The sequence below is a fragment of the Physeter macrocephalus genome, chromosome 18 (genome assembly GCF_002837175.3).
Source record: "Physeter macrocephalus isolate SW-GA chromosome 18, ASM283717v5, whole genome shotgun sequence".
NCBI classification, from domain to species: Eukaryota; Metazoa; Chordata; class Mammalia; order Artiodactyla; family Physeteridae; genus Physeter; species Physeter macrocephalus.
The window spans coordinates 73,786,587-73,814,393 of NC_041231.1; the positions used below are offsets into that span (position 1 = coordinate 73,786,587).

The 27,807-nt window shown below is 43.9% G+C and overlaps 1 protein-coding gene across 1 annotated transcript in view; it reads right to left on the minus strand.

Moving 5' to 3' along the window:
* Positions 1-27,807, minus strand: part of KIF6 (kinesin family member 6) — a 419,927-nt gene that overhangs the window by 45,520 nt on the left and 346,600 nt on the right. The gene's annotated exons all lie outside the window — the stretch shown is intronic.

Sequence of the window (27,807 nt, forward strand, 5' to 3'; positions counted from 1 at the left end):
CCTGAGCCTGGAACAACTAGATTGCCCCCCATTCCCACGAACAGAAATAGCGCTGTGGTGACCATCCTTGAACACGTAGTCTGGTAAGTCTGTGAGAAAACTCCTTTGTTGGGTCTCAGCAGATCAGTATATTGAATTTGAGGTGCTGTTCTCCATCAAGACTGTGCCAGTCTACACTCCCAAGACAGACTTCAAAATAAGCATGTTGAGAATACTCAAAGAGATGAATGCAGGCATAAGTTTTCTTTAAAAGGAATGAGAAATCATGCAGCAAATAGGTATAAATGAAATAAGAATAGGTGGATAGGAAAGAAATTTTGAAATGAAAACTGGAATCACTGAAACAAACAAAAAAAAAGATAGAAGGAATAAGTGACTAAACCCCAGACTGGACATATTTTAAGGGTGAATTAGTGAACTGGAAGCTAATAGAGAAAAACTCATCCCAAACACAGCACAGAAAGCAAGAGGTAAAAATGGAAAGAGCAGTTAAGAGTCACAGAGAAGAGATTGAGAGGTTTCATCATTTGCCTGATAAGAGTCCTAGAAGAAGGGAATGAGGCAATGGTGAAGAAGCAATATTTGAAGAGATAGCAGTTGAGATTTTCCAGAATTGAAGAAAACATAAGCCCTTGGACTGACAGTGCACTCTGAGCATTGAGCAGGATAAATAAAAATAAATCTACCCCTGGACATATCATAGTGAAACTGTATAACTTCAGGGGAAAAGAGCCACTATTATCAGCTTCCAGGGGACCTGCAAAGACCAACATAGACAACAGCCCCGGCCCCAGTGACAACAATAGGTCCTGGAGACAATGGAGGGAAATAACTAACTGTCAACCTGAATTTTATACACAGTCCCACTATCATTCATAGGTGAGGACACAACAAAGTCATTTCCCAGGCTTCCCTGGTGGCGCAGTGGTTAAGAATCCGCCTGCCAATGCAGGGGACACAGGTTTGTGCCCTGGTCCAGGAAGATCCCACATGCCGCGGAGCAACTAAGCCCGTGTGCCACAACTACTGAGCCTGTGCTCTAGAGCCCGCGAGCCACAACTACTGAGCCTGCATGCCACAACTACTGAAGCCTGCACACCTAGAGCCCCTGCCCCGCAACAAGAGAAGCCACTGCAATGAGAAGCCCGCGTACCACAATGAAGAGTAGCCCCTGCTCGCCGCAACTAGAGAAAGCCCACACACAACAACGAAGACCCAACACAGCCAAAAATATATAAATAAGATAAATAAATTTATTTTTTAAAAAAGTCATTTCCCATCATAAGAGGACTAAGCTTTCACCACCACTCCCCGGCCCCCATCTCCGAAAGGACTCACTGAGAGGCAGCCAAGCAAGAGAGCATGGACTCTGGAGCCAGGCTCCCTGGTCAGCAGACCAGCCAGGCCACTTGCTGGGCAAATTCGGGTAAGTTATGAATGTCAGTGTGCCTCAGTTTCCTCATCTGCAAAACAGGGATAATGACAGTATCTGTTGAGAGGACCGAATTAGGTCACATACGTAAAGTGCCTGGAAGAGCGCATGGCGTATAATAAGAACTATTCAAGTGTAAATCATTATTATGATGATCAGCAAGAAGAAAAACACAGAGAAATATGGAGAATAAAGAAACAATGATGAACATAAAAAAGTAGAGTACTTAAGTAAAAATATTTAAGTAGCTACCATAAACACCCCGGGTGTGTGTGTGCATGTATGTGTGAAAACTAAAACTTTAAGCAGTAATAACACTGGAGCTAAGGTGAGAGACTGTCCAACGGGGACTTAAAGCAAGCTACAGCCCTGGATGTGGGTGGAGGAGGATGGATTTGGAATAACTACAGACATTGTTACACTTACTTTTTAACTCTAGAAGAATAGAAATATGTACTATAGCAGCCAAATCAATAGAGAATCAAAAAAAAATGCAGGGGAGAGGATTGCAGAGAGAGAATGCCAACATTTTAACAATTCAACACAGCAGGAAAGGAGAAAAAAGGAAGCAAAGAAGACAGTGAGAAAAAAAAAAGGGCATAAATAATCCTGTTTGGTCAAACAATGGCAAGAGCCTTCCATATATGTGTATGTGTATAATTGTGTGTGTGTGTGTGTGTATGTGTGTGTGTGTGTGTGAGCACACGCACACCCATATACATGCTTATACGAGTGTGGAGGTGATGTGAATGGGAATCTACAAAGCTGTAACAATGGGTTAGCTGCGGATGGAAGTGGTGTGGTGGATGAAATGGGTAAGGAGGTGAGAGCCAAGCAAGATGAAAACAAAATCACACATCAATAAGTGTGTATGATTTATGGTTTATGTAAAAGTATATTTGTGTATATTTATAAAAAGAAATGAACATTTAAAGACCCACTGCAATATGCTTCCTGGAGAGGGAAATGTGATGCTACTGTAGCATGCTGAAAATTGTGCTCAAGCACCTGCCACATGTGCGATGACTGAAAATACTCACAACCTGGGCCTCAATGATAGGCTGGGGGTGATGGGGAGTGTTTAAGTTTATTTGTCAGACCTCTGTTTTTGCTGAGAAGTGGGGAGGATGGAGGATGGAGAGTCAAGGGAGCCCAGAACAGCAGCTGCAACCCAAGAGCTTTCCACTGGCCTGGGCTGGGGAAAGCATGTGGGACATCTCCACCCTCCCTAGGCGCAGAAGAAGACAAGTCCTTCCTGGGTTCCCTAGAGACAGAGGTCCAGTGACAGAGCACAGAGTGGGAGACCAGAAATGGTCCAAATGCTGGGCAAACGTTTTTAAGCCTTCTCGTTCCAAAATGTTATTTCAGTTCTCCAGAATTCAAGCTTCTTCTTCCATTTAATATCATATTTGGTAACATTATTAAGTCACACAGAGAGGAAAACACAGCTCATTCTGAAAATATCAATAATTTTAAGAAAAACGTATTGTAACTTGCTTTGATTCCCCTCATGGGGCTTTTCACCAGGACACCCCATCACCTTGGTCCTCCCTTGTAGAAGAGGATGTGCCCTGTAATTGATGAGCATTTCAGCTCGGGATGAAAACACCAGACAGCAGTCTGGGCTACTTTCTTATCACTAGGATGGTATGTGATGATCGTATTTTGGAGGACGCTCTCATTTATAAAATATGACCAAATTATACCATGTCTGGGAGACCCAATTCTTTTCCTATGGGATATTCATTCTGGTTACCCAAGTAATCATAATAATCATACAAGATTAGCACATTCTGTCTGAAGCTTAGGTATTTGGCTATTGTATATGCTTAATTAAGCTAAGGAGCTTATTGATATCACTATTCCAGTATGTGATAATATTCCATAAACATATTCAGAGAATTTAGTAAATAAGTGCATTTGTTAAAAGCTCAAACAAATGTGCAAGTAGGTAAAGCATAAGGAAAATTTTCAGCTCAGCAACCAGCATGAATTGTTAAATACTAAACATCTCAGGGCGCTGAGGATTCATGATTGTGTTGGCATCCATTCAAAAGATGTTACTTTAGATGTTTGGAAGTTCTTATCTCAGCAAGGGAGGAATATAACTAGCTTCCAAGACCTGCCCTGGAGGAGTAGGTGTAGATCACAACCCTTCTTTCCATCTGAAGACATGGCTCTGGTTGCCAGGGATGCTATTTGGGGCCAGGGAAGGGCCTGTGCAGCATGGCCTCTGACCTCCATCCCTGCAGCCCCAGGGGTAGCACAGGACACTCTCAGAGGGGCCTGGGCACATTCAAGGCTCCCCTGCTCCAGGATGGGGGTGCAGGTATATTCCACCTATTCCCAATGTCCCCTGCTCACGCTGGAGGCTAGTTTGTATGGGGCCCTCATTGACTGTGGAGGTAGAGGGCAGGGTTCACCTAAGGAATATAAAATACCCCCCACGCACTAAGATGTTTGATTTGGCAATGTACGTAGTTTTTAGATGGATTAACATGAAACTAGTGAGTTTTACATTGCTCTTTGATATAAATAATAAACTCTCTCACTCCAAGATAAAGCTTGGTTCTATTCACTTAGTTTTAAAAATTAGCTAGTGCTTAAAAAAAAGTCAATGGAAAGAAACATGCCCCAGTTAAGGTTCACTGCTGGTCAGACTGCCAGCTGGCGTGTGAAATAACTGCCTTACACGGAGTGCTTCTTGATGTGGGAATTGTTCTCCGTCTGAAGAGGCTGGAGATTAGGGGAAACGTGTCAGTGAGTTTGTAAATAAAAGACAAAATCATACGGAAATGGTTTCAGCTTCCAGGTTCAAAAGTCATTGTTTATGTGCTGCTACACCTGTTGCTTCTTTCTCGTGCAATGGGCCAAGCCCTCGTCTAATCCACGAGGGCTCCTGTGCTCTGTCTCTGCAGTCACGGGGCTGGGGGCAGGGGGCTGGGATCTATTAGTGCAGCTGGGGAGAATCACCCAGGGGAGCCAATGGGGGCTAAGCTTAAGGGAAGGAGCCAGTGGGAAGACTGGGAAATGGTGGTGGAAGTGGGAAGCCAGAGAAGGGTGGTTGGCCTCCCGAGAGCACCGAACAGCGGTAAAGACTCACTCAGTAGGAGGGCCGTGGAAACTGGCAGGAGAAATGGCAGCGGGAACCCTGGGCCTGGAAGAGTGGAAAGAACTTTGGGAGGCTTTGGGAGGAGGCGAGTTGGGATTGCCAGTGACTACCTGTGAGTGGCCTTGGGCCACTTCATCCCTTTGAGTTTCAATTTCTTCACTAAAATTGGGTGATAACACCACTCTGGTAAGGTTGCTACAAGAATTAGACAAGATATACATCAACCACCCAGCACAGTGCCTGGCACATTGTAGGGGCGCAAAGTGGGGTAGCATTGGTGGTGGTAATAGTTAAGAGGAATTATTATGGGGGGGGTTGAATTACAAATAATACTGCACGGAGGACAGGAGAAAACAAACCCACCGCAATTGTTTCTAAGGCCTTGGTTATGTTCACATATGATATGACATCTGCATTTCCCCCCGTTCCCTTTCCTGAAAGCCATCTAAGGTCTAAATTAACTCGTTTCCTTGGGCCCAGTGGACTGAATGGAGGTGCTCTATCCCCCAGTGGGCGCCATGGCCCTGCAACAGTCCCAACTCAGGGCTTCGGCAGCCACTGAGTGCAACTCCAACTTTTTACAAATGTAGGACCACACAGACTACACCCCTGCCTTTGGATCGGTTACTCAGCCTCAAGTTCACCATCACTTTCATTAGTAACAGGGTCTTTCATATTCCTTTATGATGGTAAATATGATTGATTTCTGCAAGTGTAACTAAATGACTTTTTAATAAGCTTGCTTGAAATGGTGGTGGTGATGGCTCTATTTTCAGAGCCTGAAATGATTCCTACCCTCATCCTTTAATTTTGTTTTATTTTCCAGAAAATAGCACTAGAGCTCTTTCTCCTGAGGTTTCTGTGGTGGCTAAATATTCCCAGCAAGGAGAGGGGTAGGGGAGCGGCGAAGAGGGACTTGCCGGCCATTCTGCAGAGGATGCTCTTTAGCAAGAACGTGGTTCCCCTCCCTGAACTTGAACTCTGCCTTCATGAAGTTCTAGCGTACACGTCTCTTATTTCTGTACAGATTTCAGTCCCGGTAGTTAAAAGCTGGTCATTTTGGGGATAAGCAGAACCCAGGGAGTTAAGACTAGAAAAAGGAGGCAAAGCAGATCACAAAACCAGGACGGAGGCTTTTGTGGCAAAGCTTTGGGAGAGATGAAGGAAGCGGAAGGGGGAGTCCCCCCAGCCTGAGAACTACACTTCTTCATTCATCAGGAGGGCGAGGAAGGGGACGCGGGTCAGAACACGTGTAAGTACGGCTGACGGCCCCGGGTTTGGTGCTGCGTCTCAGCGGAGTCAGCAACTCCGGGTGAGAACATCGGAAAGCGGGTGAACACTCAGAGTGAAGGAAACAGGCACAGAGAAGGAACTGCCATCATACACAAAAGCGGGACCAATTTACCAGCTTCATGCGGAAACTTTAGGGGAGAGAGATCCTGAAGTTTTTTCAGTGTGTAAGGAATGGTGAGTGGAAGTCAAATATATAGAACCCATCGCGACAGACTGAAGACGAATTAGGTGTTGTGCGTTCTTTAGCGTACTCGCTTTAGTGTTTTGTTTTGGTGAATACAAAAATGTTTGCAGGGCCTTTCACGGGTTTACTCACAAACTCAGTCTTATTTTTCACAAAAAGCCTTAATCCTTAATTATGACTTTTCCTATCACAGGATATTCAAATCCCTCGTGGCTGGGGATAGATGAATAACTGTACTCTATACATTAGAAGACACGACAGCGCACATCTCAGGGCACAGCAACTGATGAGAATGCTCATTTCAGCAGAAGCTACTTTCCTCTCAGCTCATGGAGTATACCGGTGGTCAGCTGCTTCAACAGCCCAATGGGTGCCAGGAGGAGAGCAGACCTTCACATTCTTTGAACTGGGGAAGATTAAAATTCTCAGAATTAGGAGCAGCTTCTGCCTTCTATGAGAGAGTCTGAATATTATCTTTGAGGCAAACACAGCTCTGTTTGAGATAATCTAACGACTTTAATGGACCATTTGAGTCTCTACAAGTGAGGTTCAGCTCCACCATTCTTGGGGAGGCTCTACACCTGAAATAACCCCAATACAGGTGCTTCACGATAAAAGTCGGGTGTTCCATTTGGTGTTGTGTGTTCAGAAACACAGGTTGGATGTTTCTTTAGCAAAACTATGTGCCTGTACAGCTAGCGAATTTTTTTTTTCTAAATCTCCACGGAGATTGTCTTATGCCTAAAAAGTAGTGTTTGTGTTTGGACAGTGTGATGGTTACTTTTATGGGTCGACTTGGCTAGGGTCTGGTGCTCAGATGTTTGGCCAAACAACTAGGTGTTGCTTTTAGATGTGATTAAGATTTACATCAGCAGACTCTGAATAAAGCAGACTATTCTCCAGGATGTAGATGGGCCTCACCCGATCAGTTGAAGGCTTTAAGAGAAAAAAGACTGAGGTTTCCTGAGGAAGAAGGAGTTCCAGACTGCCCCGGGGCTTGAACTGCAACCTCAACTCTTCCCTGGGTCTCCAGCCTGCAGACTGTCCTGAGGAATTTGAAGTCTGCCAGCCTCCACAATCACATGAGTAAACTCCTTAAAATAAACCAATCTTTCCCCATCTATCTATCTATCTACCCACAAATATCCTACTGGTTCTGTTTCTCTGGAGAACCTTGACTAATACAGATGGTGTGGGTATGTGTACTTGTCCAAGCACTTGCTCTGGCACTTTGGGAGCAGAGGACAGACAGCGGTGGGACGGACATGCAGGCTTTAATCTTGTCCTCATCTTGTGTGAGAATGGAGGCTCTCCTCCAGGTACTGACTAGTGATTGTAATAACAAGAAAGACACTGTTGGTATTTAGTGAGCTGGGCCTGGTCCTGCACAATAAAGAACTGCCCATCTCAACAGGCTGGTGGCATCCCCATTGAGAAACACTGCTTTTGAGGAAAGATATGACAAGGAGCTGGTTGCTGGGTGCAGCCCACTTGTACTAGTGGCATACTTGTGTCATTTAAGACAATAGCTCATTTTGTACAGCAAAGGAAACCATAAACAAAATGAAAAGACAACCTACGGACTGGGAGAAAATATTTGCAAATGATGTGACTGATAAGGGCTGATAATTTCCAAAATATACAAACAGCTCGTACAATTCAATAACAAAAAACCAAACAACCCAATCGAAAAATGGGCAGAATACCAAAACAGACATTTCTCCAAAGAAGAAATACAGATGGCCATTAGGCACATTGAAAGATGCTCATCATCACAATTATTAGAGAAATGCAGATCAAAACTACAATGAGGTACCACCTCACACCTGCTGGAATGGCTGACATTAAAAAGTCTACAAATAGTAAATGCTGGAGAGGGTGTGGAGAAAAGGGAACCCTCTTACACTGTTGGTGGGAATATAAATTGGTGCACCCACTATGGAAAACAATATGGAGATTCCTCAAAAAACTAAAAATAGAGTTGCCATATGATCCAGCAATTCCACTCCTGGGCATATACGCAGACAAAACTATAATTTGAAAAGATACATGAACCCTTATGTTCATAGCACCACTACTTACAACAGCCAAGACATGGAAACAACCTAAATGTCCATCAACAGATGACTGGATAAAGAAGATGTGGTATATAAATACGATGGAATATTACTCAACCATTAAAAAGAATGAAATAATACCATTTGCAGCAACGTGGATGGACCTAGAGATTATCATACTAAGTGAAATAAGTCAGAAAGACAAATACCATATGATATCACTTATATGTGGAATCTAAAATATGACACAAATGAACATAACTAACAAACAGAAACAGACTCAAAGACATAGAGAACAGACTTGTGGTTGCCAAGGGGGAGGGGGGTAGGGGAGGGAAGGACTGGGAGTGTGGGGTTAGCAGATGCAAACTAGTATATATAGGATGGATAAACAACAAGGTCCTACTGTATAGCACAGGAAACTGTATTCAATATCCTATGATAAACCATAATGTAAAAGAATATGGAAAAGAATATATATATATGTATAACTGAATCACTTTGCTGTACAGCAGAAATTAACACAACGTTGTAAATCAACTACACTTCAATAAAATTTAAAAAAAAAAGACAGTAGCTCAGTTTGGGAAAACAAACTGCTATGAACTATTTGTCATGCTATGATCCAGACAATGGCCTGGAGAGAGTGAATATTTAAAGAGGCAGTTGGGCCTGGAGTTGAAAGCAGATTGCTCCTTGGAGCACCTGGATAAGGGGATGTGGAGGCCTCCACGAAGAAGTCTCTGGAGCCGCTGGGTCAGGGCCCTCCAAGAGCCCCACTGCCAGATGTAGCTTTTAGATAAGCTACTCTCTGAAGCATCAATGCACACACCTGCTGTTGCTTTTGATTTCTGGAAGGCATGTAGCTTCAACGTGTAACAAAATATTTGTAGTCTTCAATAAACTGTGGTGTTTCTTTTTTTTTTTTTTTTAAATGGGGCTTTCCATTAGCCTCAAGCCTTTGGCAAAGTCTTGTAAAAGTCTGCCCGGCCCAGTGTGCGGCGGTAGCCAGGGGAGCAGGGTCCCTGAGGCTGGAGCAGTGGCCACCAGCTGTGCCACCGTCAGAGGGCGGGAGGGCCCAGCAAATGGCAGCCCCTGCAGTGTAGAGGAAGACGAGGCCAGGGGAGGAACCCCAGGCATACGCTCCAGAGCCGTCAGGAGGCAGCCCCTGGAGACCCTCACGGGCCGGTCTGGGGACTTTTTTCGAGACAAGTGGATGAATATGCAGCAGTAGAGCCAGCAGGGACTCTGGCCATAATCATCTGGAAATAAAAAGGAGGCTGGTGAGGCCAGGGATGTGTGAGACTCCCGGGGAGCAGCTTCCTCTAATACTGTGCCCATCCAGGGACAGGAATGGTGGCTTCTAAGGGCGGGCGAGAGGCAAGGAGCCATGCAAACTGGAAAAGGATGGCCTTCTCTCAAACGCGGCCTGGATGCTGATCCGAACTCACAAACTGCTGAAGAAACAGAATCTGCTGAAATCTGTTCTTTTTCACCCTTCTTAAAAATATCAAAAGCTAATATTTGGCAGACAGCTCTAGGCTGGCCATGCTGGCCCGGCCTCATGGGGTCCAAAACAAACACACCTGATCTAGATTTGGCCGGCATCAGGAGGCCCAAGAAGCGGCCAAGGAATTAGGAGAGGAATCTGAGGACTGTTTCTCATCCCGAAAGGCCTCCACTTGAAATAGCTCTTGCTTTGGAGGAGCTGAGTGAGCGTGTGGAGAGGAGAGGGAGTGGGGACGTGGGGAGAAGCGTATGAATCCATCCGGGTTCAGGTAAAAGGATTTTGATGCTGACCTGTCACTGGAAACAGATCTGACTCCTTCTTCACGGTGATGAATATTTGTAATCTTTTCTCTTCACAGTCAAGGGTATCAGTGAAGAGTGACGATGTGTGACACATGGGTTCGGTGGGGACTTTGCTCTGGGCCTTAGGATGTTGTCTGCTGGAGACAACAGGCTGGAGGTAACGACCTTCCGTACCACAGAATCGCAGAGATCTGTTTTTCGTGGATTACGTGGCAGCAGACTAAAGTCAGTGATCCTTCAGTGGGTTGTTATTTTAGCCATGAGGGGGCATTCAGTGGAATGGGTGGTTTTTACCTGGATCTTAGGAAATCACCAACTGTGCTCATCCAATGGATGGATGACATCTTCTCGCATGATGTCACAAATGACATAAGATCTTGCGTGCACAGCAGGAAAAGAACAACTAGGTATCTGGATGGCAAACAGAGCACCCCTGATTCGTAAGAGTATAACATTACCAGTATTGACATCGTGACATCTAGGAAGCTGTGGAAGGGCTCCGAGGCCTGCCTGGGGCTTCTCCACTCACTTTAATTCTCTCAGATCCAGCCTACATAATCCAGCTCCCAGTTATCTCTGTCTTCGCTTCACCATTTGAGTTATGGTGACCCCTATGTGAGTCAGGTATCTTCCAGAAGCAGACCCTAGTACAAGTAGCTTATTTGGGAAGTGATCCCTGGACAAACTGATAAGAAAGTGGGGAAGTGAGACAGAGAGAGAAAGTAGCCAGTAAAGCGGGCACTAGGCAGCCAGTTCCACTGTGGGCAAGTGCAGCTGAGGCCCACTGGGGACCTCTGAGGGCGAGTGAAGGACACATGCCTCCGAGTTGTCCCTGATGGGGGTGAGGGAGGTGGGGTGTGTATATACCAGATTTTAACAGTCACTGGGTGAGGCCTCCTGGGGGGCATTAATTCCCTGGCACTAGCCTGCCCCACGTGCATCTCTTGGATGGTCAGAGAAGGCTCTCAGAGAGACTGGAAGGTGCTAGCAGATGAGACTGTGCTAGGCGCACACACGATATGCATCGGGGATACGGGTGGGGCTCTGACAGCATCTGCTCTATCCTTTATTTCTTGTTCTTCATCCTCCTTGTCTGAAAAAGATTAGTACTGCCTGCGGTTAATATAGTCTCTTACAAACAACTAATTATCTGGCTACCAAGCCAGCAAAGAGAGAGGCAGAGGAAATTAAATATTTCAGCCAGTCTGCTGCCTGATTTCTTATAGGCCTGGCTGGTACTGGGGGGTCAGGTTTATTTTCTGGCTTAATAGCCCCTAGTTTTCTACTGACCACATTTTAATAGACAGCAGATTTTCCGGACCTTGGCTCACATTCTGCATGTTGGGCGAGCTACTCTCTCTTGTGGCCTCAGTTTCCCTCTTTGAGGTGACACCTTGGAAATGAAGCTCTGATATCAGAAGCTCCTTAACACTTCTTCATGGAGATCAGCTTTCACTTGGAGCACTGGAGAGGTGGCAATGTGTTGCTATGATGGTAAATGCCACTTTGACCAACCCCGGCAGAGGTGGATACCATGTGGAAGCACGAGGGGTTCAACCCGCTTCAAGGACTCAAGCTAGAATAATGGGAACAATGCATTCTCCTTTATTCACTCTGTGCCGTGCCTGGCAGAACCTTGCAGCAAACTAGGAAGTCAGGGAAAGACATCCCTGGCTGGGGGCAGCTTGGTGAGATACTGTTATGTGGAGAGAGACGAAAAGATAAGCAAACTGTTTTTAAGCGGGACAGAGAACAGAAAGTCTCCAGAGGCGCATTTAAGAAACCCATAGACTTTGCTGGGATGACCATAGAAGGGGAAATTGCATTATAGATGATTATCTCTGGTCAGATGTCCCCAGATCTTTTACTGGACACTTATTTGTGGTGACCTGTTACTCCACCACCAAGGCCTGGCTGAGAAGCCCTGACTGTTTTATCAGGGGCTCTACAGAGTAACCTCAGGGCCCAAACCCCACGAATCGTCTTTGTCCTATCTTCTCAACCAGCGTATAAGTATCCCGAGGCTGGGACTCTCTCCTAGGGATTTGTGTGTCCCCCACAGAACCCTGGAGTTAACAGATGCATAATAATCGCCAAATGAATAAATCACAAGACCTAGAGTTTCTGCCAATATTCCTGATCATAGAAGCCCTCAATTTCCTACTCTTTCACTCTTGACAGCCCTGCCCGAACTGTGGAAAAACTGTAATAAAGGTTCCTACTGCGTTCAGCCTGAAATAATTTACCAAATCTTATACCCTTAACTTATACACAATTGCCTTCCCAGAGAAATTTAAAAAAATTTCTGTCCTCTACATAAGATTCATTTCAAAATTATAGCTGAGATATGTTGTTTAATATTCCCTTCCATCTTCTTTTCTTGTGGACTCATCCTGTTTTATTTTAAATTTTATTTATTAAATTAGCATACAGTAAAATTGACTTGGCTGTGAGTGCGTGTATGCACGCATGGACAATTCTATGAGATTTAACACATACATAGATTTGTGTAACCACCATCGCAATCAGGATTCCCAAAAGTTCTGTTACTTCACAAAATGCCCTCATCCTGCCCTGTTGGATTCACACTCTCCTCCACTCCTGCTATATTATCACTATAGTTGTCTTTTTCAAAATGTCATATAAGTGGAATTAGGTTGTGTACAAGTTTATGAGCACAATGCATCTGAGGTTTTGTATGTTGTCATATGTACCAGTAGTTTGTTCTTTTTATTGCTGAGTAGTATTCTATTTTATGTAGTTGAGCCATTCACTCAACAAAAGACATTTGGGTTATTTCCAGTTTTTGCCAATTATGAAGAGGACTGCTATACACATCTGTCTACAAGTTTTTGTGTGAACATAAGTTTTAATTTCTCTAGGGTAAATAGCTGAGTTGTATCATATATCTATGTGTAACTTTACAAGAAACTGCCAAAGTTTTTTCCAAAGTGTCTTTACCATTTTGCATTCTCAATGTATGAGTTCCACTTGTTCCACATCCTTGCCAGCACTTGGTATTGTCCGTTTAAAAAATTTTTTAAAATCTATTTCAGTAAAGGTATAGTGATATCTCATCATTGTTTTAATTTACCTTTCCCTAACTACTAATGATGTTGAATGTCTTTGCATGTGCTCATTTGCCATCATATATCTTTGGTTTGTTTCAAGAGTTTTTTTCCTTAATTCTTTTTTTTTTTTTTAAAGAAGATGTTGGGGGTAGGAGTATATTAATTTATTAATTATTTATTTTTGCAGTGTTGGGTTTCGTTTCTGTGCGAGGGCTTTCTCTAGTTGTGGCAAGCGGGGCCCACTCTTCATCATGGTGCACGGGCCTCTCACTATCACGGCCTCTCTTGTTGCGGAGCACAGGCTCCAGATGCGCAAGCTCAGTAGTTGTGGCTCACGGGCCTAGTTGCTCCACGGCATGTGGGATTCTCCCAGACCAGGGCTCGAACCCGTGTCCCCTGCATTATTAGCAGGCAGATTCTCAACCACTGCACCACCAGGGAAGCCCTTTCCTTAATTCTTGAAGCATGGTTTTAGGAGCTGCTTTAAGTCTTTGTCTGATAGTTTTTTTAAAAAAATAATATTTATTTATTTTGGCTGCACTGGGTCTTAGTTGCGGCACATGGGATCTTTAGTTGCAGCATGCATGCAGGATCTAGTTCCACGACCAGGGATCGAACCCAGGCCCCTCGCATTGGGAGCTCGGAGTCTTACCCACTGGACCACCAGGAAAGTCCCTGTCTGATAGTTTTAACACTGTGTTATGTTGGGGCTGGTACTTATTTATTGTCTTCTCCCTTGTGAGTTGAGATTTTCTTGGTTCTTCTTATGCTAAGTCATTTTGGATCACATCCTGAACATTTTCAAGATCTTATTTAAATCCTAAGGAGACTACTGATTTTTGTTTGTCTGTTTCAGCAGACAATCAATCTGGTTAGGTTCAGGTCACAAATTCCAGTAAGCCTCCTTTGGACTGTGGTTCCAATGTTGGCTCCGTTTTCAAAGGCTCTGCAGTGCTTTTCAGATTTGTTCCATGTGTGTGCTACCCAGTGGCCAGTATGAGACTTGGGTGCTGGTCTATCTTATAGCAGGATTGTCAAAGCCTTTGGCATGCTCTTTAGATCCGTGCATGCTCAGCTTGAAGGTGAGCCCTGTAGTTAATATAAACAACTTTATGGAATTACTGTCTTGATCTCCTTCTCTCTGTGATCTACCTGACATATTATGACTTTCTGAGGCCTGGCTCCTGGACCCCTCAATGCTGCCATACAACTCCCATGACTATGTCTGCATCTCAGACCAAGTAGTGGGAGGACAGAGAGGAAAGAGCAGTAGGAAGTCTTCCCATGTTTTTGGTACCACAGTTCCTCTGTTCAGAATGGAGGAGTCTCCTTCATCAGAGTTTTAGGCTTCTGTTTGGCTGCTGCTGCTGCTTCTCTGCTACCAGAAGATTCTCTGGGAGGGCCAATTTGATGGCACTTTGAATTCTGGTCTGCTTCCCTGAGTTGCCTGTTACCACTTACTTTTTGGAATTCTCAGATAGCTGCTCCATGTGTTCTGTCCATGGTTTATAGTTGCCTTCAGTAGGACAGACGGGATGGAGTGTGGTTACCTCGTCCAGAACTGGAAACCCACACTGTTTTTTTGTTTGTTTGCCTGTTTCTGTTTTGTTTTTTTAATTTTAAGAATACGTCCTTCTCACTAGCCAGTTGTACAGTTAGGGCTGAAAAATCTCATCCATAATATTTGCTTCATTTTCTTTTTTCATCATAAGAGCAGACTCATCTCTCTCCTTCACCCAGCTCATTAGCTGATCACGCTGATTTACGCTGTATTTAATTCCTTATCAAACCTCAGACATTTGTGCCTTCCTGATCCTCTGACCTACCAACCAGGCCAACTCTCAAACACTGAATCTCTCCATTACCTGCCTTTCTGGTCCTGTGTCTAGAGCACTGTGGCTCTGCCTCATATCAAATTCATACTACAGAAATTCTAACAGCCTGGACTTGGGTGATGTATGGCAATATTTATCGCATTCATATGATGCCTTTTGTCATTCTAAATTATGTCATCTTAAGCCATTTTCATTAAACTTGGGAACAAGAAAGGAGAGGCTGTTACTGTTATTAGCTAATAGTGATTCAGAAGCTCTAATGAATGCAATAAGATAAGAAAATAAAATACTAAGTGCAAATACTGGAAAAAGATTTTTCTTTTGTGATGAATATGATTTCATTTCTAGAAAATGCAAGAAACTATAGCAAGAAAAAGCCCACTAAAATTGAAAAGAGAATTTGGTAGGATGACTGGGTACAAGAAAAATCTATTTTTTTAAACAGATTTTTTTCTATCCCAGGAAATGGAACAATATTCCATTCAAGAAAGCAGCAAAAATTATAATACTCTCAGGAAGAAATCCTACTCCTAGGACTCTATTCCAAGGATTGGCAAACTAGGGCTGGCAAGCCAATCTGTCCTGTGGTCTGCTTTTGGACTGTGACCTAAGAATGGTTTTTATATTTTTATAGAGTTGTAAAAAGAAAAAAAAAGAAGACGAATATGCAACAGAGACCATAGGAAGCCCACAAAGCCTAAAATATTTACTATCTGGTCCTTTACAGTAAAAGTTTCCATTGAAGTAAAAGGAACAGTATAAAAGGATATATGTGCATGGGTGTTTATTGCAGCACATTGTATGGCAGAAAAATGGAATAAGGCAAATACCTGTTAACTGGAAAATGATAGAAAAATGTTGTGACACAATCATTCTATAGAATATTATGCAGCTATCAAACAGAATGAAATATAACTATCCCAGCTGACGTGGAAGGATTTTATATGTATATTCATATGTATATGAAATTCAGGATACAGTGAAAAGCAGGATGCAGAGAAATGTACATAATATGCTTTTAAAAAAATAAATTTATTTATTTATTTTAGTTTTGGCTGTGTTGGGCCTTCGTTGCTGCGCGTGGGCTTTCTCTAGTTGTGGTGAGCGGGGGCTACTCTTCGTTGTAGTGCGCGGGCTTCTCATTGTGGTGGCTTCTCCTGCTGGGGAGCACAGGCTCTAGGCGTGCGGGCTTCAGTAGTTGTGGCATGCGGGCTCAGTATTGTGGCTCGTGGGATCTAGAGCACAGGCTCGGTAGTTGTAGCACACGGGCTTAGCTGCTCTGCAGCATGTGGGATCTTCCCAGACCAGGGCTCGAACCTGTGTCCCCTGCATTGGCAGGCAGATTCCCAACCACTGTGCCACAAGGGAAGACCCCATAATATGCTTTTTATCTCTCTCTCTTTTTTTTTTTTGGTAAGACAAGCAACCCAATCCTTCATATAAGTATATGAATTTAATATAATTATATCGACATGGATAAGAATTTAGAAAGGCTAAAGGGGCATGAATATTTTTGGTTGGCAATGGGTAGGCCTCAGAGGTTTCTGAGTGAGGAGGAATTTAGTGGAGCTGTGGCTTGGGGATATTTACCTTTAGAATGCAATCTTTACTACTAATCACCCAGAATTCTAATTTAAAGGTGGCCAACTTCCTCCCTCTCCACCAGACCCTTCTGTTCGATGGATTTCTCTCTTTCGGAATCAGTGTCCTTGGATTCTACTTTAGCAGCTGAACAGCTTTTTGCCTTTGGCAGCAGTTTGAGTCAACCCTGACTCAGACCTCCTTCCTCTGCAGTTCATCCTCTGCCCACAGTAGCAGCAGAAGAGAGCTACTGCCATTATTGTCCCATTGAGTGCTGACTACGGAGTCACCATTGCACCATCCGGCCTTCCAGCTGTTGGACCCCTTTTTGCATGTGACGTCACCTCTGTAATGGGAGTTAATGAAGGTTGTGTCCCAGTTATCTCACCAGGGGTGTGGTGAAGCTAGACCCTTCATGACTCCTCTCCATGACATAGCTTTTCCGTTTTACAAGACACCTCTGCAGGAATACACTGAATACGTTGTTTCACTACCTTCAAATATAGACCTGGCCTTGCTTTGGATTACAGGTGCAGGCAATTAATAAACTTTATGTCTTTGATGTCCCTTGTCTATTAAGTTTACTTGGCACTTTACCCATTTCTGTGCTCATTCCTTAATTATTTGCTTTTGTCTTCCAACAAAGGGAGTACCCAAGGACCCTAGTATTTGATAATGAGTTACCAGGTAGTGTGACATTCCAATTATTTATTAGCAGGTTTTCTAGATTTCAGTATTGCCTAAACATGTGTTAATAGGTTGTTTTTCAAAACACGATTAAGTTTTTAAAATATTCAGGCATCATTAAAGATGTCTTCAATAAAGATTAAGTTAATAAAATCAGTTTTTACCTCATTGCAAAGCTTATGTTTTCAGCAGTAAGATTGCCAGATTTGTGGTCTGCTAAAAGGTTTAAACATCTGTACGCAGGAGTCATGCATTCATGTAGTGGCTAGTGGCCAAAAGACAATGATCTGCAATCATCATCATGTTCAATTTTAACCCATATATGTTTCAGTGAGATCTGCGCAGTATGACCAAAGTTATCTTGGACATCTTTGGGGCAGAGTTATGGTGAGTCAGGGTTGATAACTCCCAACTTGTGGGACTTGTGGACAACTTCAAAAAAAGAAGAGCAGACAGATTAGTCTTATCCAAGGAAATTTTTAAAAATTAGAGAGAAGCAACTGTTCTAGGTTTCTTCCAAAAATCTTAAGAGAAAATTAAAACAAGTGACAGACTGGAAGAAAACATCTGCCAAATATTCCATGGAGAAAGGCCCAATATCCAGAGGATACTAAGTGCTCCTACAAATCAAAAAGAGAAATTCAACCAACCAATGGGCAAAGGATATGAGACACATGAAAAAGCACTCACTTCCACCGGCTGTCAGTGAGATGCAAATTAAGACAATAAAGAAAGACCATTTTTTGCTCTCCAACTGGCAAAGCCTAAAATGACTGATATTATGATGTAAAAGCAAGGATGCAGAGGAATGGTTACTGTCACACACTGATGCGAATATAAACTTATGAAACACTTTTGCAAAGGCAACTGGGGAGTACTCATGAAAATTAAAAATGCGTATCTGCTGTTGTTCTCCCCAGTTCTACTTCTAGGCATCTACCACAAAGGACCACTCATGTTTGGAGTGGACTCGAACTCTTTTGACTCTTAGTGGCCCAAAATCTGTGCTTAGACACACGATGGTTGGCTGCATACGTCTCTGTTTACTCCCAGTCCTTTTGGGCAACCCCAGCTCTGACCAAACACTGATACCAGACTTTGGGGAGTCCCTGTGGCACTCACTCTGGTTGCCCTGCCACTGGGCTCCCTTTCAGATTTGCTCAGACAGCTGCCCGGGGTTGGGCTTTTGTTCATGATATGCCTGATTAGTGATGTAGCCTAGATGTGCTTGGGAGGGAGCTTCCCTGCTTTATAAATGCTGCCTGAACGGCAGCCGTCTACCTGCCAGAAGGGGAGCACAGAGTGCCGGCAGTTGCATGAATATCTCTGCGTGGTGTTTCATTGCCTCCTCTGAAGGCCTGTGCTGTAACTAGCACGCCTTGCTGTGGAGCTGCATGTGTATGTTTTAGGCTTAAGTAAGTTGTGGTGCAGACCATCCATTAGAGAGCAGGGCTGGTCCACGGAGTCCTGTTACTACAGGAGGCCAACACCAAACCATGGCCATCTCCACCCGGAGCAGAACGGCCACTGCGGGGAGGGGATAGTCCCACTCTTGTGTGTGCTATGTTTTTGAAACACGGTACTTTTCAGCAGGCGGGCTCATCAGTGATTTCAGGGTAGTAGACAGTAGACACAGCAAACCTGCTGTTTTCAGATCTTCCCTGTTCAGCATCACTGACAAAGCCCCTACTCTCATTTCCGCCTTAGCTACCATTATTCCCCCTTTTAAATCAAGGTAAGAAAACGAAAGACACTTTTTCTCCTTGGAAGTGAGAAAATACAGTACCAACTATCTTCCCCTGGCAAATGAGTAAGGTGAGCCCAGCTTGTGCTGCTGTTATTTAAAGACCATCTCCTTCTCTTCAGAGGGCGCCGACAGAGCCTGCAGGGACCACCCATGTACAGATACATGCCTACTGTTCCCCATCTGTGAGCTTCCTGGTTTACATAAAAGTTGGCACTTTTCTGCAGGGTTATTCTGATCTCTAGATAATAGTATCTGCTGGGAAACTTATTTTTGAAATACTTGTATGAAAATTATCATGTCAAGAATGTATATTACTGCTGTGATGAGATTAGAATGCATCAGCTGCCTTCTGAAAATCTGAAATGACTCTCCTATGAGAAGAAATTTTATTTTAAGGCATTTCATTAAATGAAATAGGTGTTGGGAAAATTGGTTGTTTGAAAAAGATTCAACTTAGAGCCTCAGCTTATACCGCATTCCACAATAAATTCCAAATGAGTTGAGTGTGAAAAATAGAGCAATAATAAAATCTATAAGAAAATTTAGGAAAGCATTAAAAAAATACCAGGCAATGAACAATCCATCATTATTGCTGTTACAATGACCCTTTCTAAGTAAAAAAGCACTGGAGGAAGTTGTAAAAGAAAAGATCAATGAATTTGACAAGATAAAAATAAATAAAATCCCTATATATTATAATGCACTTTACAAAGACTAGTCACTATTATTGTTGGTAAAACAATGGGACAAGAGCAAGATGCTTCCTGGAGAACCTAGAAATAAAGGAATTGATGTCGCCTTATAAGAGTTGAACTGGCAAAAATCTTCACACCCATGAGATAGAACTGAGAGAATACAAGATGTCAATCATTGTGCCTGCTCTATCCATCCTGTTTATAAAACAGAAACCTCCCCTGTCACACCCTCTTTTGCCTAGGTGGACACTTTCTGAAACACAAGACCTCTCTTTCTCCCTGGCCACATCTGCCTGGACCAGAGGTGCATTTCTGACTCAAAGACAGCACATTCTTAAGCTCGCCATCAGCAGCTGTCCTGAAGGCCTAGAAAAGATAAATTGGGCCAGTCAAGTTCTCTTTCTCATAACTTTGAGCTAAGAAACAAGCAAATTATTAGCTTGTTACCTTGGGAACAGAGTTAAAGGATGCTTTCAGGTACAGCTGGGGCCAGAGCAGACCAAAGCCATGAGCCAGCAGGATCCAGGGTCAGCAGGGCCAGCAGGTTGCAAGAGCAGATGTGCACAGAGGTAGCAAGAGGCCCCGAGGGAGGCACGGGGAGTGTGCTGGGCTCTGGAGCCACGCTGGTTCCCGATGACCCCCCTACCCCCACCCCGGGTCCTGGCTCTGGCTCCCGTTCCAGCTTGGAGGGCTCTCAGATCTCATGGCTGTATCTCAGGGAGATTCATCACCATGCATGCATCCTAGGCCTGAGCTAGCTCAACTGGGTTTCTTTGTCTGAAAATCAAGGGGGCCAAAGTAAAACTGATTATTCCTATGACCTGAGGCAAAGTGACTTGGGGTTCACCCTTGAGAGGCAGGAGGGGGGATATAATTATAGTTTAGTAAATAGAAACCTAACAAATGTTTTCTACCTTTTCTGGAGAAAAGGGTATTGTGCACAGAAGAGGGGTGGTCAGGCTGGAGGCTGCCTGAATTGCTGTGGGGATATTCGCTCCCGCAGGCGGTGGACACCTGGCGTGGCTTCACCGTGACTGTGGGAACCTATCTGTCAAAACTCTTCTCCTTTTTTTGACCTCCTTTGTGCTTGGGGATGCTTATTTACTAACCTTCCAATAACAAATCTACTTTTTCCCCTGGGAGAAGGGGCCCTGGATGGAGGCAGTTTAAGAGTTCCTGTCTATAAAAGAACATCCTCCATGGAAAATTAATAGATTGCCTCTCTGGTTTATAGTGAGTTTGATTGGCATTGGACAGCCTTCCTGAGTCCACCCAGCAAGGCCAGATCCTGGACGTTGTTTCATTCACGAAGGTAAGACCACCCTGTCAGGACTCTTGGGAGGCAGCCATCCATAATTTTTTTCTTTTTTTTCCCTGGCATTCCGACCAAATCACTGCTTCCTTCTTTATATATGACAATTACTAGTGTTACCTCTTGTCAGTTAATATACTCCACAGCCCTCCAGCTTGCTCAAATCATTTTGTTGTTGTTGTTGTTTGATCTCCAAAGTATGACAGCAAACATTCAATCAATTCTATGAAGACATCAGTCGTTCTGGTTATGGGCTGTCACTCCAATAAGTGCACGTCTTGGAATCTCAACATTCTGAATTGTTACAGAAAGGACTTTATGAAATCTGCTTTGCTCTTTTCATCTCTATATACACTGAGTCATCTCAGAAAGGTGCCAATCTATCCTGCTTTTAATGATTCCTAGAATCTATATCCATTTAATTACCTTTTCTGACAAAATGTCTTTTTCACATGATCAGCTATAGTTTCAATACAACTGAAAATTATTTCTTCCTTTTTGAGTCTCCTTAAAGATGAACTACAATTTACTGGTCCCTCTGTATAACATCAAGTGATACACAGTCTGTCCTCACGCAACTAGGTTTCTTTAACAAGAATCACTCATATGCAGTTGGTTAGAGGGAGCTGAGGTCAGTGTCATACAGCAGACTCATTTGTTGACATAGGATTTTTTTCCTAGTAAATTCAAGTTTTGCATCACCAAGAAAAGGTCGTTAAACACAAAAATAGCAGAGCTGAGCCCAGCAGGTGTTGGGGGGAAGCTCAGGACTGAACTCAGCCCTCTCCCCACACTCCTCCTCCTAGTCCATTGTGGTCAGTGATCCTTCTTAGAAGGAAGCGCTTCTTCCTTGTTGAGGGGCCCTTCCCATCTTTGTATGTGTTGTTCACGCCTCCATAACTCAGCCCTCAGCCCTTCCTATATGCTCTTCTACCACAATAGCCTCATTTTGGAAAAAAAAAATGGATGTTTTACATAGTGTTTCCTTATGCATTAGGAATTTAACATGTCTTTTTAATTTATATCATTATTTTTATTAGCATTGCAATTGGTTTTGTTAGAGTACTAGTTACAAAATTGCATGGGTTTTGAGAGGTCTTCCCAGTCTTAAGTTTTCTACAATCCCTGCTAGGTTTTTTTTTTTTTTTTTTTTTGTGGTATGCGGGCCTCCCTCTGTTGTGGCCTCTCCCGTTGCGGAGCACAGGCTCCGGACGCGCAGGCTCACAGGTCATGGCTCACGGGCCCAGCCGCTCCGCGGCATGTGGGATCTTCCCAGATCGGGGCGCGAACCCGGTTCCCCTGCATCGGCAGGCGGACGCGCCACCACTGCGCCACCAGGGAAGCCCACCTGCTAGTTTTTTTATCATGCAATTTTGCATTTATTCCTTTATAGCAGAGGCACCAGTACTTAAGCCAGTTTTTAAATTCCTCATTCACAGCTTTCTTTTTTCCAGGATAAATTACTCTAAACGTTGTAGTCTCTCACAGGAACTACTATTCATTCCTTTACAGATGCATCTTGTTTCAAGCCACAGATCAGTATCTGAAAGGTTTGTAGTGAATATGATTGTTGTCGGCCCAACATTTCTTCCTTTGGAGAAAGATACCTCTTTAATTCCCTAAAAATCGTGTTCAGCTTGTGTGGAGCAGATGGGCTAAGCCCCGAGGAGTGGGCACAGGATCTAGGACCAGTCAGTCAGAGTGTTTCATTCCCCTGAATGCAGGGACTGCTTCAGAGATGGGTGCATGACCTCAGCCAGGCCAGTCATGCCTCCCTCCAGGGACTTTTGCCAACACTGTTGGAAAAGACCCTGTTTACTGGGATTATGAATTCTATAGACCATGTAAGCCTAGAGCTTTCAGAGGCACCTTCCCACTAAAATGGGGAGAGGCTATCAGAGAACCTAGTCGAGTAGCACTGAGAGATGGAAGGAGGGGAGAGAGAGAGGAGGGGGGGGAGGAGGAGGATGGGAGAGGAGGAGGGGGATGAGGTTGCATGTGAAGCCAACTGTAGTCCTTGGATTTCCTGGTTACATGAGACAATACATTTCCTTTCATACTTACAGCCAAACATCCTGGCCAATACAAGCTGAACACAGATTAATTAAATGTGCTTGATAAGAGTAATTAGAAAAATCAAACTAAATACTCTAACAGCCAAGCAGAGCTTATTATTTAAAATAAACTTGGTGGATTACTAAATAAAGCCAAAAAATCTACCTCATAACTTTTTTTACCTCATGACTTTAGCTGCTTTTCTCTGAACCACCTCTCTTCCTGGAGAGAGGCAGAGCTCCCGAGGAAACACAGGGCACCTGGAAATGCTGGGCAGAGCGAAAGGGTGACTTCTTGACTTTTGCATTTCTTACTTTTGAGAACATAGTATTTTTTCACTTTATGGTGACATATTTTTATTTTGTGGTCCCTGATGATTTCTATGCCTGCCCTTAATCAGGCTTTCTCTAGTCCAATTTATTGGTGCTGGTTTTGGTACTTAAGCATAAGCACTTCGTTACACCCATTCCTCCTAAACCTCATCTAAGTTTATGCTTTGAATTCTCTCATGTTTTCTGAAGCATCAGTAAACCCACTGAGCTAGAATTGTATAGAGCCTGAAAATACAACCCCTCTATTCTATTTTCCAAACCACTGAAAATGATCGTTGAAATGTGGGACACTGAATCCTACCAGGGATGCTGCAAGCCCACAGTGCACCTTTCTGCAAATTGGAAAAAGGCGCCTCTTCCTAGGGCAGATGCAACTGTGGGCCAGTGCACATGGGATGGAGAGCAAGGGTAGGCTGGGTGTCCGACCCCACTCACGCCTGCAACTGAGCCCCATTGGGCAAAAGGTGACCTATCATTAATCATGTTACAAAGACCCTTTTCATCTTCTTGGGCTACGTGTGCATGAGCTAGGGTCTAGGGTGAGCATTTTGTTGGGCACATCAGATAAAGGGCAGAGATTCAGGAAAACTGAGTAACAGCTTAGTGGAACGTTAAACTAAGAAAAAACTTCAGAGTCAGATAAATCTGAATTTATGGGGATAGTATACTGTATTTAAAAGTTTTGGAGTTGGACAGAAATGGACTTTGACTCCAGCTTGGCCACTTAGTAGGCCACTTCCCTGAAACTCCGTTTTTAAAAGATCTGCAAAATAATGATAATACTATATTTCATAGAATCTAGACTATATCAATTGTAAGACCCTGTCTCATTACAGAGGTGTTTTTTCTGTTTTTTTTTTTTTTTTTTTTTTTTTTTTTTTTTTTGCGGTACACGGGCCTCTCACTGTTGTGGCCTCTCCCGTTGAGGGGCGCAGGCTCCGGACGCACAGGCTCAGCGGCCATGGCTCACGGGCCCAGCCGCTCCGCGGCATGTGGGATCTTCCCGGACCGGGGCACGAACCAGTGTCCCCTGCATCGGCAGGCGGACTCTCAACCACTGCGCCACCAGGGAAGCCCTACAGAGGTTTTTAAAATGAAAAAATGGCCAAGTGGATGGTCACATGTTTCCTGACTTCAGAGGTGTTAAGACTGTAAAAATTTGTTTATTTTAGACTCTAAGACATATGGTAATATCCACTTTATAGGCAATGACTCTTCTCTGTGAGGATTAAATCAGATAATGCACTTGTCAAGTTCCTGACACGGCCCAGAGTCAGTGCTCAATGAAGCTGCTGTGGGTGTGATAGTTATCCAGAGTTGGTGACAAATGGTAACAAAAGGATAGGTTTGATAGAGGTCTTCACAGCCTAGCAAGACGATCTGGATATAGTCTTTCCTTTACGCCAGGGTGAGATACTAGAAGCCAATATGCACGAGGTAGGTCTAGAAGTAAGCCTCAGCAGAAGATGCAAGTACAGAAAATGCACAACGGAAAATAGTCCTATGTATTCTGCTGATGGAGACCCAGATCTGAGTAATGATTTTCCCAAATCCCAAATGTTCAGGAGAAACAATTTAAAAAAGTGTACTGTTCAAATGGTGAGTTGGGGGTCCTTCTTTGAATGTGGAGTAGGAGAAAGAAAACTTCCAGAATGTTCTGTTAGCTTTTCTAGTGTTTCCTGCTCTCTGACAGCTACTCCTATTACATTGCCTGTGATTTCTGAAGTGATCACTGATTGGCTCCCTGGTGAAAACCCTTCTGTGCAGCGACCTGTGATGGGCATTTTCCTTTAGGCCTGGAGGGGTCTGTGGAGGGCAAAGAGGTGCCAAGACGTGTCAGTCAGCCTCTTTCACCTGCCTCCACAGCAGCTTGTTCCTGGACTGGTCGAGGGTGGGCCTCAAGCCAAAGAACAGCCATTCATTGTCCTTTGTTGCCAAAGACAATGCTGCCAGTGGTAGCTCACCGATGTAGAAAAACCAACGCCAGGATTTTACTACGTGAAAAATGGCCTGGTTTATGCCGCTGCTTTGGAAGCTGTCTATTTCTTTCCCTACAGTTTGGGCTTTAATGGCATTTTCAGAGATATGATGAATGGAGGTGGGTATACATGAATGTGTTCAAAACACAGCCCCATGTGATGGAAAGCAGCCTAAATGCTACTGTGTATGGGACAGGCAAATGCAATGAAAATGGCTCTCCTTTCTGAAACAAAGACACCGTTATTTTTTGGGGAGATCCTAAGTTGGTTATTTCTTCCATTTCTGATTTCAGCTTGTTTCAACATCAGGACTGATGTAAATGGTGCACAGAGAAGGACAAAAAAGGAGTTTGTGGCAAGAGTTTAATCTACCTAGTTTGGGTTGGCTTGTTATAAGAAAAGGAAATAATATGGAAGTTTTGGTTGACTGATTATGCCATGTAAAAATTAGATATTATGTGGTCACTCCTGAATTAATAGCCTTTAGGGATTTTTAAGAATGGAATTCAAGTGGCAGCTCTAGATCATGATGTCAGAGAAAAAGCAAATTGCCTGAGAAGAGACAGTGGCAACCTGAACTCTAAGCATGTGGGCTGGCTGATGTGTAGATCACAAACACAGCTTCCATTTCCTCTCGGCAGGCCAATTACATGTGCACCCTCCCAGCATCTCACTCCTGCCCCGGGGTCCAGAGGCAGGATGTGGCTCAGTTTGGGAGGGGAGCTGAGTCATCATCCCACGCAAGTCATGGTACATCTGTGCCACGCTCCCACCTCCTGACTCTTAGATTAATTAAAGGACTTGCAGGGGAATGAAAATTCCACTTGATTTAATTCCTCCCTAGGAAAAATGCACTCAGTAATGTCATAAATCTCTTGAAACCAGTTTCCTTCAAGGTTGCCTTGGAAATTTAAAATATGCGTACAAGTTCCACCTTGTACTTCCTTAATCTTAACCTTGTGTCTGAGATGCAGTGGTGGAGGGGCTACTCCCTGGGGTCAAGCACCGTGAGGGGCTTGTTGAGTAATGGGGCTGAGTCTCAGCGATCCACTGACCTGGGCCCTCCTTGGCTCAAGAGTACATTTGAAAGATGCTTGGCCAGGAGATGGGTCTCAGTCTACTATTTGCATAGAATGAAGTCAGAGTAACACTGGTTTTATTAGCACCACTGAACTAGCAGCCACTTTCTCATTAGCAATAAATGTTTGAATTTTAACACTGGTATGAGCCCTACTTATTATTATCTAGAAAACAGAAAGGTCTACTTGCCCAGGGCATCTTCTAGTATATCTGGACTCTGTGCGTAAATTACAGACACCCTCTCTGGAAGATCAGTTACATCCCTCAGACCCCAGGCCCCTGCCTCTTGGGCAGCTTGTAGGGTGGCCTCCAATTTGCCTAATCTCAAGAATGTGGCAAACTGGATTCATCAATGTATGTCTTCGCACCAAAATTATGGTGAACTTAGAATTATTTGTGACAACAACTCATCGTATTCAGAGAGAAACACTAAGCGTATTAGTATAGGCCACTGGTGCCTTCCGTAATTAGCATAGATGCAAACAGACCGTTAGGAACGTCCAGTCAGACAATTCTGACAAGCCGGCTCTGGATCCACTTACGCCTGCTTCCCCTTCCCTCGCTATTGGTTTGGGCCACTGACCCCTTTGAGAATCAGATAAACTATGGATATTATCTCTAGAAAAGTGCTTCTGACCCCCAATTGTTTTTCATGCAGTATTAGGAGTTTTGAGAATTCCCACCAAGAAAGGAGTTTTACATAGGATTTTAAGAGAGACCAATTACACTGGAGTAGTTATCAAAATTAAAATATTTTTGTGATATAGAAATATCTATGTGCTTTTATATAACTGCATTAAATAACAAGATCTACTGGTGATCCTAATAACTCCTGTAATTTTGAAGTACTGATGAGTATAAAAGATATTTTATGATGTCTGTTAACTGTGCTGTGAAATGAAAATGTCTGTGATTTCCGCTGTGACAGGTGCTGCTACTTCTACTGTGGCCTGCGGCCGACATTCATCATTGGAGGGAGTGCTAAACTGCAGTTAGAGGTTAGTGAAAATAAAGATGCGTTTTTCCTCCATCCAAGATCCTGGACCTTAAGTCAAGAATCTCTGAGACTCTGGCGATTCTTGGCCTGGTACTGGGCATGGCTCAGGGCTTGGAGGCCTCAACTCTTTCCGCTCAGGCCACGGAAGAGAACGTGGGGCTCCCTGTTTCCCTAACTGAAGTGACCTGAGGCTACTGTGAGCTTCCATATTCTGTAGGAAAAGCCAAAAGGGACATTCATAGTGGCTTCCGTCCTGTCCTCACTTATGAGAGGACAAAGGTGAGGACAGGGGGACACAGGGAGTCAGCTGTGACCAGGTAACTCCTGCTTTCCCTAGCACAGAGACGAAGCCACAGGGAAGCTGCAGCCTTCGTGAAGCTGCCCCAGCCTGGGAGATGGGTCACCGTGTGTCTTCTAGCCTGGTGTGAAAGAAGCATTTTCCTCTCACTTTGACAAAGATCTGAGGCATACTATTTTCGAGTTTGCCTGTTGCCTTAACCTCACGGGTCCAGGGATGCTCACTTAAGTGGGGGAGCCCTGCTGGGC